The sequence below is a fragment of the Lepisma saccharinum genome, chromosome 22 (assembly GCF_977018435.1).
Source record: "Lepisma saccharinum chromosome 22, izLepSacc3.1, whole genome shotgun sequence".
Classification (NCBI taxonomy): domain Eukaryota; kingdom Metazoa; phylum Arthropoda; class Insecta; order Zygentoma; family Lepismatidae; genus Lepisma; species Lepisma saccharinum.
In genome coordinates this window covers 30596827-30607530 of record NC_139250.1, presented here as the reverse complement: position 1 = coordinate 30607530, position 10704 = coordinate 30596827, and the positions used below count along the sequence as shown (strand labels likewise).

General features: G+C 41.4%; 1 protein-coding gene across 1 annotated transcript in view; it reads left to right on the top strand.

Moving 5' to 3' along the window:
* The first annotated feature begins 1266 nt into the window (after positions 1-1266).
* The window catches only part of LOC146004630 (neurensin-1-like), a 318268-nt gene continuing 308830 nt past the window's right edge, over positions 1267-10704 (top strand). Inside the window, exon 1 of the mRNA XM_083143521.1 lies at positions 1267-1336. The gene's annotated coding sequence lies outside the window, so the exon portion shown is untranslated. The remainder of the gene's footprint in view (positions 1337-10704) is intronic.

The window sequence follows — 10704 nt, the reverse complement described above, 5'->3', positions numbered from 1 at the left end:
GAAATATGTAATTTTTGGTTGACTTTCGTTTTCCAGGGAGGAGCCACGGCCCTCCCTTGCCCCCCCCTTTCCGGACGCCCATGCCTCCATCATTATTTCTTCCAGGGGGGTCCATATCGCATAAACCAAATAACTTTCACTTGGATCACAAAATGTTCACTTCGCAACCACGTCAATTCGTGTGTGTTCATTGAATGAATCCGTGAAGGTGCTTGCGGGGGAGTGGTAAGGTACTTCCTCCGTGGAGGTGAGAGGGTATTGTGGACAGGGGGAGGGGAGAAATCTGTAAATCTGGAAGTCTCAATAAGGCTGCACGTGTCACACTCCGCCGGGGGTCGTGATAGGTGAATCGGGAAGGAATTCAGGCAGTCTGTGAATTTGGAATCTGTTAATTGGGCATTAGCAGAATTGATTGATTTGTTGTTTTAAGTCCACTTTATGCACAGCAAGTCTAATCGGGACTGGACCTACAGTTTAAAGTGGAATCCGAACCATTGTGCCATGTGCCTCCACCGGGTATCGAACCCGGGACCCCTTGATTACAAGGCAACAACGCTACCACTGCGCCATCGCGGAGGCCTGGGCATTAGCAGAAAAACTACGCAAGCCTTACCGAGATTTTAAAAAATAACACTTTTGACAACGAAAGATTGTAATTCATTTATTGTTTATGATGTATCGTTTATGCGACTCATACTTTAATAAATAATAACTATAATTTTATGATCAGGCCTAATCGTTTTCTTAGAGGGGGTAAATTGATATTCTTCAGACGTCCCTTTTTGGGGTTAAACCGATTATAGAACCCGGGACCCCTGGGGTCGAAAGACGCTGTGCTAACCACTCCGTCACAACGGTCGGCAGTTCCAAAGGCGGCCAGCATTGTAAACAAAACATCACCCTCCCTCTTTTGATCATTCTTGTCACGCCACTGGGCGATAAAACCATGGTGGTTTGGTCGTTCAGGACTTTTACACGTTCTCCTCTTTTGAGCACTCTCCGGTGTCGGTTCATCTGGAAATAAACCATTGCCGTATGCAAATTAGCAGTCTCCCTTCCGTAAAACCCTCCATTTTTCTAATTACTATCAGATCGCATCGTCTTACCTGATAGGGGCTCTCCACGTGCTGTATTTCTGTCGCGTGGGAAGATCAAACAGGGTAATCGATCCGTCGCCATGGCAACGGCTGGATCTGCGCATGCGCCGTGCGTGATTTGGAACGTCCGTTACGAGCGCGCGCTCACAACAGACGGTTCGAGTTGAGACTCTGAACGGGTTGTGGAGAAGATAACAGGATTATCCCTCGATTTCACGCAATGCATCTCCAATCAGTGGGTGAGTACAAGATCTTCTATTTATTTTCAGAGTGAACAATTCCTCAGCTCCAAATCGTTAGTGTCCTGTTTTACCCAGTGTGCCACATTGGACGACTTAGAAATGTTGACTTGTAAACATTGCAACTACCTGTTGAACCAATATATATTTGTTATTTAAATAGCATATGGGTGGGAGGGGGCGTGATACCCTCCTGGTTTGATTCTTTGCCACTCAGTCTCGTCTCGTCTCTTGTACGAGAAAGTCTAACATGTTCTCGGTCTCGTTTCTATTTATAAACATACGTTTCTTTCTCATCTATTGTCTTGCAGACAACATTTACAGAATGTCACAGCACAAACTTTAACATGAGGCCATGAAGTCAAATACGTTTCTTTAAAACGTTTCCCTCTTTGACGCTTAACTTCGACGCTTCGCTTGGACGCTACAAGCCCTTACGAGTTTTCTTTTGTTTATAAAGTCCAGTTAAGCCACAGATATGCTAATCGGGACTGGGCCCACAGTTTAAAGTGGGATCCGAGCCACTGTGTGCCTCCACTGGGTATGGAACCCACGACCCCTCAATTACAAGCGATGGTGTTACCACTATGCCAATGGGGCAACCCTACGAGCCCTCTCGGGAAATACAATTTTTCCCTCAGTGTATGCAACATATACAGGTTTTAAACGACCACTAATGGAGTAACGTAGCAATTACGACAAACCACGTGACCTACACATGAATAATCGGGCACACATCCGTTTGACATGCCTGGATAAGTCAAATAGAAAAGGAATTTTTGCTCTCTTGCTTGTATCTGTTTTGTATTACTTCAGATTTAGTATCGCCTTTCTGCCAATCGCGACGATGAGGATGCATGATGAGTTATTGTTTTTAAGTCCACATTATGCACAGAAGGCTAATCAGGACTGGACTTACAGTTTAAAGTGGGATCCGAACCACTATGTGCCTCCGCCCGGTATCGAGCCCGGGACTTCTTGATTACAATGTGACGTCGTTATCACTTCGCCATCGGGGAGGCAGAATGATTGATGATTAGATTAAATTGATGAAATAACAGCCAGGTCTTAACCTGAAAGCTTCGGAGAGGAAACCCAGGTGGGATATGAGAGACATGCCCGCAATCTTCATTTTTAAAAGTTCTCTCATCAATTGCATTGGACCATTACTCACACTCATCCTCATCGTCGCGTTTATCCAAAAGAGACATAATTAAAAATATAAATAGTATGATAACTCAGCGTCTGACTGGCACACGAAAGACCAGGGTTCGATTCCAAGAAGAATGTTATCAAGAATGTTCCTGCCTAAATCGGCTCTTGGGTTCATCCAGCCTCTGATAAATATGAACCTGATGGGAGAGGGGTATTAAGGTGGCCGGAGCCTGGTGCTGATCACATCAGTTCTACAAATAGCCGAGATTGTGAATGCTTGGACCCTAACTCCACATCCCCGATATACCCTTATGTATGTTCCAATATACAGGGTACCTTTGTATATAATATCCATTGTACACTCTGTGGGATGCTCCAATCACTATCTACACCCACAGATTCAAATATCTGAACCACTTTGAAGTCACCCCTCGGTATTAGAGTACAGAACGTCTTGATTATCCATTGCTGTAAAGTATGCAAAAACTGCATTTCCCGAATATCCAGATATGTTATTGAATAATGCAGACACAAACGTCAGAAGCAACGTTCAGAAAAGTACATTATGTATGCATTGGCGTAACCAGGCATGAGCTCAACTGGCTTTGACCCCCCTTACCGAAGTTATAAAAAATTATGTACGAATATCCACCATTTGATTGAAAGTGTTTGCGAAATAATTTGAATTTAAAATTTTGGGTGCGTCAGCACTTAGGCTAGTTTGCACCCGTCACCTTATACGGGGTACAGCCCCTTACGATAACTAAAATAACATAACTGTAATGTCGTGTCGCAACAAAAATTTTCAGACCGGTTAAAAGCTGAGGCTGTAAAGAGGCACTAAGCACACATAAGTACAAGACACAGGACAGCACACAGAATTATACTGGCCATAAGGCCAGTCGCCAGAGCCTCGTTAGTCTGCAAAATGCAGTCCAGGGTGTAGAGTTCCGATCTTGAAACTCACGCTCTCATTATTTTGGCTGTAACTTCTGTTTGGAAACAACCATGTTGCGAAATCCGGTCCGCTGAGTACCATTTTTATGAACGATGAATTCGGTCCGGTAGGACCATTTATGATTGATGATCCTAGTCGGCAGGATTTAAATGTAAGCAAAATTGTAGGTTACTACTTACACCTCTCTGGAATGGATTGTGTCAATTGTAGGGCTAAGTTCACCGCAATCTTCTTGGAGTTGTAAAGAAAAATACAGGTACACACTGATGACCATATTTATGTATTATAATTTATACACACAACACGAAATCACACTTCCCTGCACTCCTGTCTAGGGAAAACTGTTTTACACAAATTTTGCAGCTGGTGTCACGATAACACGCCACTAAGAACATAGCCACGTTAGGCTTACGGTATCCGTAACTGTCCGCGACGGTTTCCAGTTGTTGCCCGAGTGGCTTCTCCGCGCACACACAAACTGTAGAGTGCAAAGATATGGCAGTAACAAGACACCGCGCTCAGAATGAATTAGCCAATGGGAGTGCAGGTTTCTTATGGCATTTGATATACACAAATAAACAATTGAAGCTATATGCAGACAAACCAACAATGGAAGATCCACACTTGAAGCGACAACTAGTGCATCGCAAGAACTTGCTCAATGTAACGAAGAATATGGTTTAACATAGTAACGCTAAGAGATGAGGAATGCCTTGCAGAACTTTGCCTAGATGGAGTGATAACGATGAGAAGCAGAATGATAGATGAAAAGGTAGCTCACGAATCTAATTACAATTCGAAAGTTGTAAAATTGGTTTCAAAGTGTGAACGAATACCGTTGGTGCAGGTATGAGTCTCGCAACTGAAGCGTGATGAGTAGGGCCCGGACTTTGTTATAACTAGAGCCCGGAAGTTTGGCAAAATGCCTCTTTTTATCTACTGCATATATTGATAAAAAATTTCCGGATATACGTTTCTTATGTTGTTTCGAATGTTTTGGAAGCCTTTTCATTTTGCCTATTTTGCCTATTTGGGACCCCACTGCCTATTTTTAATTATAATGCCTTTTTTGCCTTTTTCAATGAAATTTGACATTTTTCTTAAAAAAATTGTGTATATAAATTATTTTTCTCCCAAAAAACGTTGTTGGCATTTATTTTTCTTCCGTTTATTATGTGAATAATTTTCGCCTTATTTAAGTAATATTGAACTCACGCATGTTTCAACATTGCTGAAGGAGAAAAGTGTGAGAAAAAAGTATTTCATGCTGAGTCAGGATATTGCCTTTCGGTTAACATTTCTTGTGCATGATTGACTGCTGAAGTGGACAGGTTGATTTCGAACACAAAGAAGATATTTCTGAAATCTCCCTCTCGAACCCGAAAATTTCAGGAAGTTGCGATTGAGCTTAGTTTACCTCAGCAACCAGTCTTGACGAGATAGGGAACCTGGATATCAGCAGCTATATATTATGCTAATAACCTTCAAAAAATCAGTGAGGTGATCGATGCTCTTCCAGAAAATGAAGCGGCTTCAATTAGTGAAGTGAAAAAACTCCTGTGCTATTGAAGTTTACTTTTGCACATTATGGTGCATTGCCAGAGACAATTACAATTATAGCATCCATGAAAATCTTCGAGGAATCTATGCAGCAGATGATGGAAGTGCCAGGAGAAAAGGGGTCAGCTGTTGCGGAAAAGTGCAAACAGGTAGTGAGTGCAAATGAGGACTTGAAACAATTGAAAACAATTTGTGATATTCTAAAAGGTGAAAATGCTGTTACCAAAATGAGTCCAGCTACATTAGCTTGTTATATGTATGCTCCAATAACTTCTGTCGAAGTAGAAAGATCATTTTCTGTTATGAAAAACATTCTCTCTGACAGACGACTATCAATGAATGTTGATAACTTAAAAAGTACCTTGTAGTTATGTGCAATCAAGACGGAGAAAATTGAAATGCTCTTCCCAATTTAGATTTTAACATTTTGCCAGAAATTATAGATAAAAATAAGCGACTTCTAAATGTGCCTTTTTTCGGTTTATTTCGCCTTTTTTTTCATTTTTAGTGCCTATTTACCACATTATAAATGCTTTTTTGCCAGCCTATTTTAACGAAAGTAAATGCCTGAACTTCCGGGCTCTATTACAACATTTTTTTGATTTGGCTTCGGATCTAATATTGGGATGAGATCTTTACATATCTGACGAAAATCCGCCGAAATAGACAAACTTGACAAAGCATATTTTGACACATTTCACCAATTTCACGTTTTTACAACATATTTCTTCAATTTTGTTGTAATAAGACACATTTCTGTATAATTTCGTAATTCTCTCGCACATAATCGGTTACTTCATAATTTTTTCTTCGTAGCTTTTAGAACAACGGATAGTTCATATTGTCGATGGCAGGATATGGAAATTACGGAGGAAGAAAGGTGCCGTGTTTTCTTAGTACAGACCACCCCCATTTTTTTATCCCGCCGACAATTGATAGCCATGCAAACATTATTGAGGAAAAATGTTCTCTCTCATTGTTGCACGGGAAGTAACGAAGTTTCGTTCTCATTTCTTTGCCTTTTTCGCTTTTCACAAATATCAGACAAAAGTAAAAATAGCATTCGGTACATTACAGCCCCTACTCTACTCTATCGGGTATGGGAGAAATTCGAGAGTACTGTTGTGCATATTTTTGGCTTTACTGGGAATATTTCTGCATTTTCTGACATGTTTGTAATTTTTCATGACATATTTTCCAATTTATATGACATAATTACATACATATTTTACAGTTTTATAGGACATAATGTCCCGGGCCCTAGAGAATTGAGTTTGGCAAGCAAATGTCCGATCACTGCCTGGATGAATGAGGGGTTATTTTGCAGTATCCGGAGAGAACAAAAATCTGACGGCAGTGATCGGAAACGGTTAGATTAGATCAGAGTAGATCTGGAGATCATCGAGAGGGGAGAGAGACTCTGAATGCACGAACGGAGTAAGTTCCATCTTCCCTTGTGTCTTAAACTACTCTACCATTGTCAAATTCCATGATATTATGCCTATAAACATACAGTAAAACCTCGTTAATCCGGACAGGCCAAAGGAAAAAAGTGTGCTGCAGAGCCAGGTCCGTCGAGCACATGATCATAATATGGATATCGCGTATGTCCGTACTGCACTGTATGCGCAGTATATTCAATCTTGATCTGGTCAGGTCCGCACCTCAATCGCAATCCTTGGGGGGGGGGGGGGCTTGTGTGAGCGAGTGCCAAGCCATTAGGGCTATGACACGATACACAGTTGAAGATGTCAGAATGTTTAATGCTCCTGAAGAAAACGTAATATAAAATATTACGTTTTTACAAAGCGCATGGCCTCATAGGTCCCATTGTGTTTTAATCAATACAGTATAATAGTAATAAGAATATTGGCTATTAATTAGCATGTAAAATATGTACAGAGTGTCCATAAAGTCCCTCCAAGATTACAAATCTTTGTTCCTCCTGAAATTTATAAGATAAGGAAGTGAAATTTATGAAAATGTGTGGGAAAACGCAAAACATTTCTTCGTGTTCACATTCCATTGGTGAAACATAAAGTGTGTCCATAATTTGAAATGTGTTCAAATCCAGAAGAAAGGGTAGTGAGTGCTATCATATAACATGGCAAGGACGTATTTAGGGTGGTCGAGGGGGTCCGGACCCTCCCCCCCCCGAAAGACTTACCAAGTACTAAAATAAAATAATGAAAATGCACTCTTTAGCATTTGATGTACTATAAGCGATAGTTATTTATTTCCAATGAACTTGGAAGACAAGGTTTATTACCTAGGTATTATATTGGGATCATTGATTTGAAGGACAGTAGCAAAGAAGATTTATGCACACTACTACTTATGAAAATACGCATAAAACATTAATCAAGAACATCTTCTTTATTATTATTCAATAAATATTCAATCCTTTATCTATTTGACATTAATTTCCTTGTTTTCAGACAAATTTGGCGATCTTAGGTACACGCAAACTAGATAATAAATACTGTTATCTTACACCATTTTTTAAGTATTCCTGTAGGGCCTCCCCCATGGCGCAGTGGTAGCGTCATTGCCTTGTAATCAAGGGATCCCGGGTTCGATACCCGGTGGAGGATCCCACTTTAAACTTTAGGTCCAGTCCCGATTAGCCTTACTGTGCATAAAGTGGACTTAAAACATCAACTCAAACCAAACCAAGTATTCCTGTAATAATAAAAATGCAATATTAATAAATTTGCATATCTAAATTAATATTTAATTACATTTGTTTAATTGTATTAATTTAAACATTATTATTCATATTATTAACATACAGTTCTCTCACCACTGGCTTCACGCAACTGCGCTCGCGTCAGGTTATGGCTACGTGTTTCTCCTCCATTCCTGCGCAAGCGCGTCCCGCTCTGGCCACTCGTGCCCTCTTGGGGCACTTTACTTTCGGAACTTACTTTCTGGATGCGCCTCGAATATGAACTTCCAGAAAGAGTGCATCAACTTAGTCTTCGTGCGAAGTATTTAATGTGGGATTGGCGAAATGAGACGACTTTCAATGGTGGAGAAATCCCCGTCATTTTAACTTTACTGCCTATGCGCGAATTCGAAGTAAAATTAACGAAAACACCTCGATTATTATAGAGATGTTCTACCTAACCTCTCTAGAACCCGCTCTAGAAAAGAAAATGAATGATGAAAGGGTGAATAACAGTCTATTATTAAATATGGCGGCTCCTGACGAATTCGATATATGTAAAGTTTTAAGCAATATAGCAACCTCCTGTTAATATATCTTTTCCCAGCACCTTTTAGTCATTATGAAAGTCATATCCTTAAAGGTTATGTAATTAGTTAAACCTTAGTGTATAGTAGGGTTGCGTACCTGTAAGGGTGCAACATTTAGATTCCTGAATACAATCACTTGTTACTAAGCAGGACATTTACTGGATCTGTCTAGATATCTTCCTAGAGCATTCTGCTTGCATGATCAGCAGCTTAGATCATTGTAATGAGAAATAAGTTTATACACGTTTACGAAATCAATGCTAAACCAGCATAATTATACAGGATCTTAAAAAACAATGTGATTCCTCAAACAGGCACGTAGCTGACTTCCGTGGTGGAGTGGTTAGAACAGCGCGCTACGACGCCAGGAATCTCGGGTTCGGATCTCAGCCTGGGAAAGGGTACTCACGGCGGGCGTCCCTTCATCAGTTTCATCATAGCATCACTCATCCTTATCTTCGCGATTATACCCTGTCCAAACTATCGCTGGAGCAGGCGAACGAAGACAAGTATCTGCGCAAGTAGTGACGCGAGACTGCTCCACCAATGAACACGTGAGAGGGAATGGGATTGCGTGGAGGGGGAGCGACTGCAATTACCAGCTTTCGCAGCAGCGTGTACTGCTTCGCTCTGTCAACTCTATTTCCTTCCCCTCTGACGCCATGCGCTCCCTTGCTCTAGGACAGGGTGTAGCCAAAAGTGGCAGAAAAACAAAGTAAAATAAATCAAAACAAAAAGTCAGGTATTTTGAAACCTTAGCACCTTAAACGCTCTGCAAGCAGTTATACTCTTCTGTAAATCCGGTTGCTTATTTCCAAGGGGCAAGAAATTAGTTCGAAACCCACGCAGAGAGCACGCACCCATTCTTTGCATTGGGTGTCGTAAAAAAACAACTTGTTGCCACAAGTAAAATTGGATCGAGAAAAAGAGAAGATAAGGAAGCCTAGAGAACCAAGAAAGGAAGCAATGGACCGTTAAGCCTGCTGTTTTGGAACGGGGAGATAAACAAGGCAGAAATAGCAACGGAGAAAACTGATCCTCTGACCGTGACTTGAAGGAAGATAAAGAATTGCTTTCAGTTGCAGATGAGGCGGGAGCGAAACTGTTGTTCCCAAACATTAGGACGAATGAGAATGTGTTGGAAGGCCTGGATATCGATCTTTGAAGCGAGGACACCCACACAACCCTTCCTCTCCCTCACACGGATACTAACAGACGCCCACGCACAGGTGATCTCCGCCTCTTCTGATTTTGCGGAACCGCAAGAGAGATCGTAAATTATGTCTTTTTTTATTCCGGTGTAATTTCGATCCGTGAAAAACCTCGTTAGAAATTAACACCCCATATAAAGCTGACTCTATATCAGTTCAGTGCTCGGATAACATGAAATTTCTGTAGACTTTACATTTAGAAACCTGTCTCGATTTCCGAGTCGTATCGTTGGATGATGGACTCGCTATCTTACCATCAAAGTTCTGGGTTTGAGACATTACTTTTCCCTTGTGAGTGCACGTTTATCAATTGTATCTTCGAGGGGAGAGTAAAAAGTTTTTAGCCTCACAGGGAAGGGGTGTTTGAGCTACAGTTCACATTATGATTTCTCACATAATCTCTATAATCACCAATGCACTTATGCATTCTGTGCTGCAATTCGTTTACAGTTATCTGGTAGAATGATTTGTCCTGAGTCTCACACCACTGAATGACCGCATTCGTCCGTGAGCAAGTGACGTCCTCGAAGTGAATTCTTCATAGCAGGGAAAAGATTAAAATCTGACGGGGACAGGTCGGGGGTATAAGGTGGATGGGGAAGTGCGGTGAAGCCACACTCGACCAAAGCAGCCTGTGCAGTGAGGCATTGCCCTGTCGGCCACTCTCTTCTCTGACACTTCATTCACTTTCAACCTGACAAAAAATTAGAAGAAAACATGTGAATGTCATAAACGTTCGCACTCAGTATCCTAAATCTCACACCTTACATCCTCCAAAATTTTAACTACCCACTCCTTCCATGTGAGGTTCACAACTTTTCACTCTTCACTCACATATTCTTTCTCATCTATCTCTGGTACATAGCCGCACATATAAAGAGGAGGGGGGATCGAGTGGGCAGAGCGAAGCAGTACCTGCTGCAAAGGCTGGTAACAGCAGTCGCTTCTCCCCTCCAGGCATTCTCATTCCCTCTCACGTGTTCATTGGTGGAGCCATCTCGCGTCACTACTTGCGCAGAGACTTGTTTTCGTTCGCTTGCTCCGGAGATAACCGGGACTGAGATAATCATCTTTCATTTTCATCGTCACTTTTAATGCCCCTCGTATAATTATGATAACGTATATGACGGGACAAATATGGATCCGTGTCTTACCCAGGGTTCCAACGCAGTGCCCATGCTGTCGTAGCATGTTCTACAAAGGTAGAAAAAATTGACTCGTAGGAT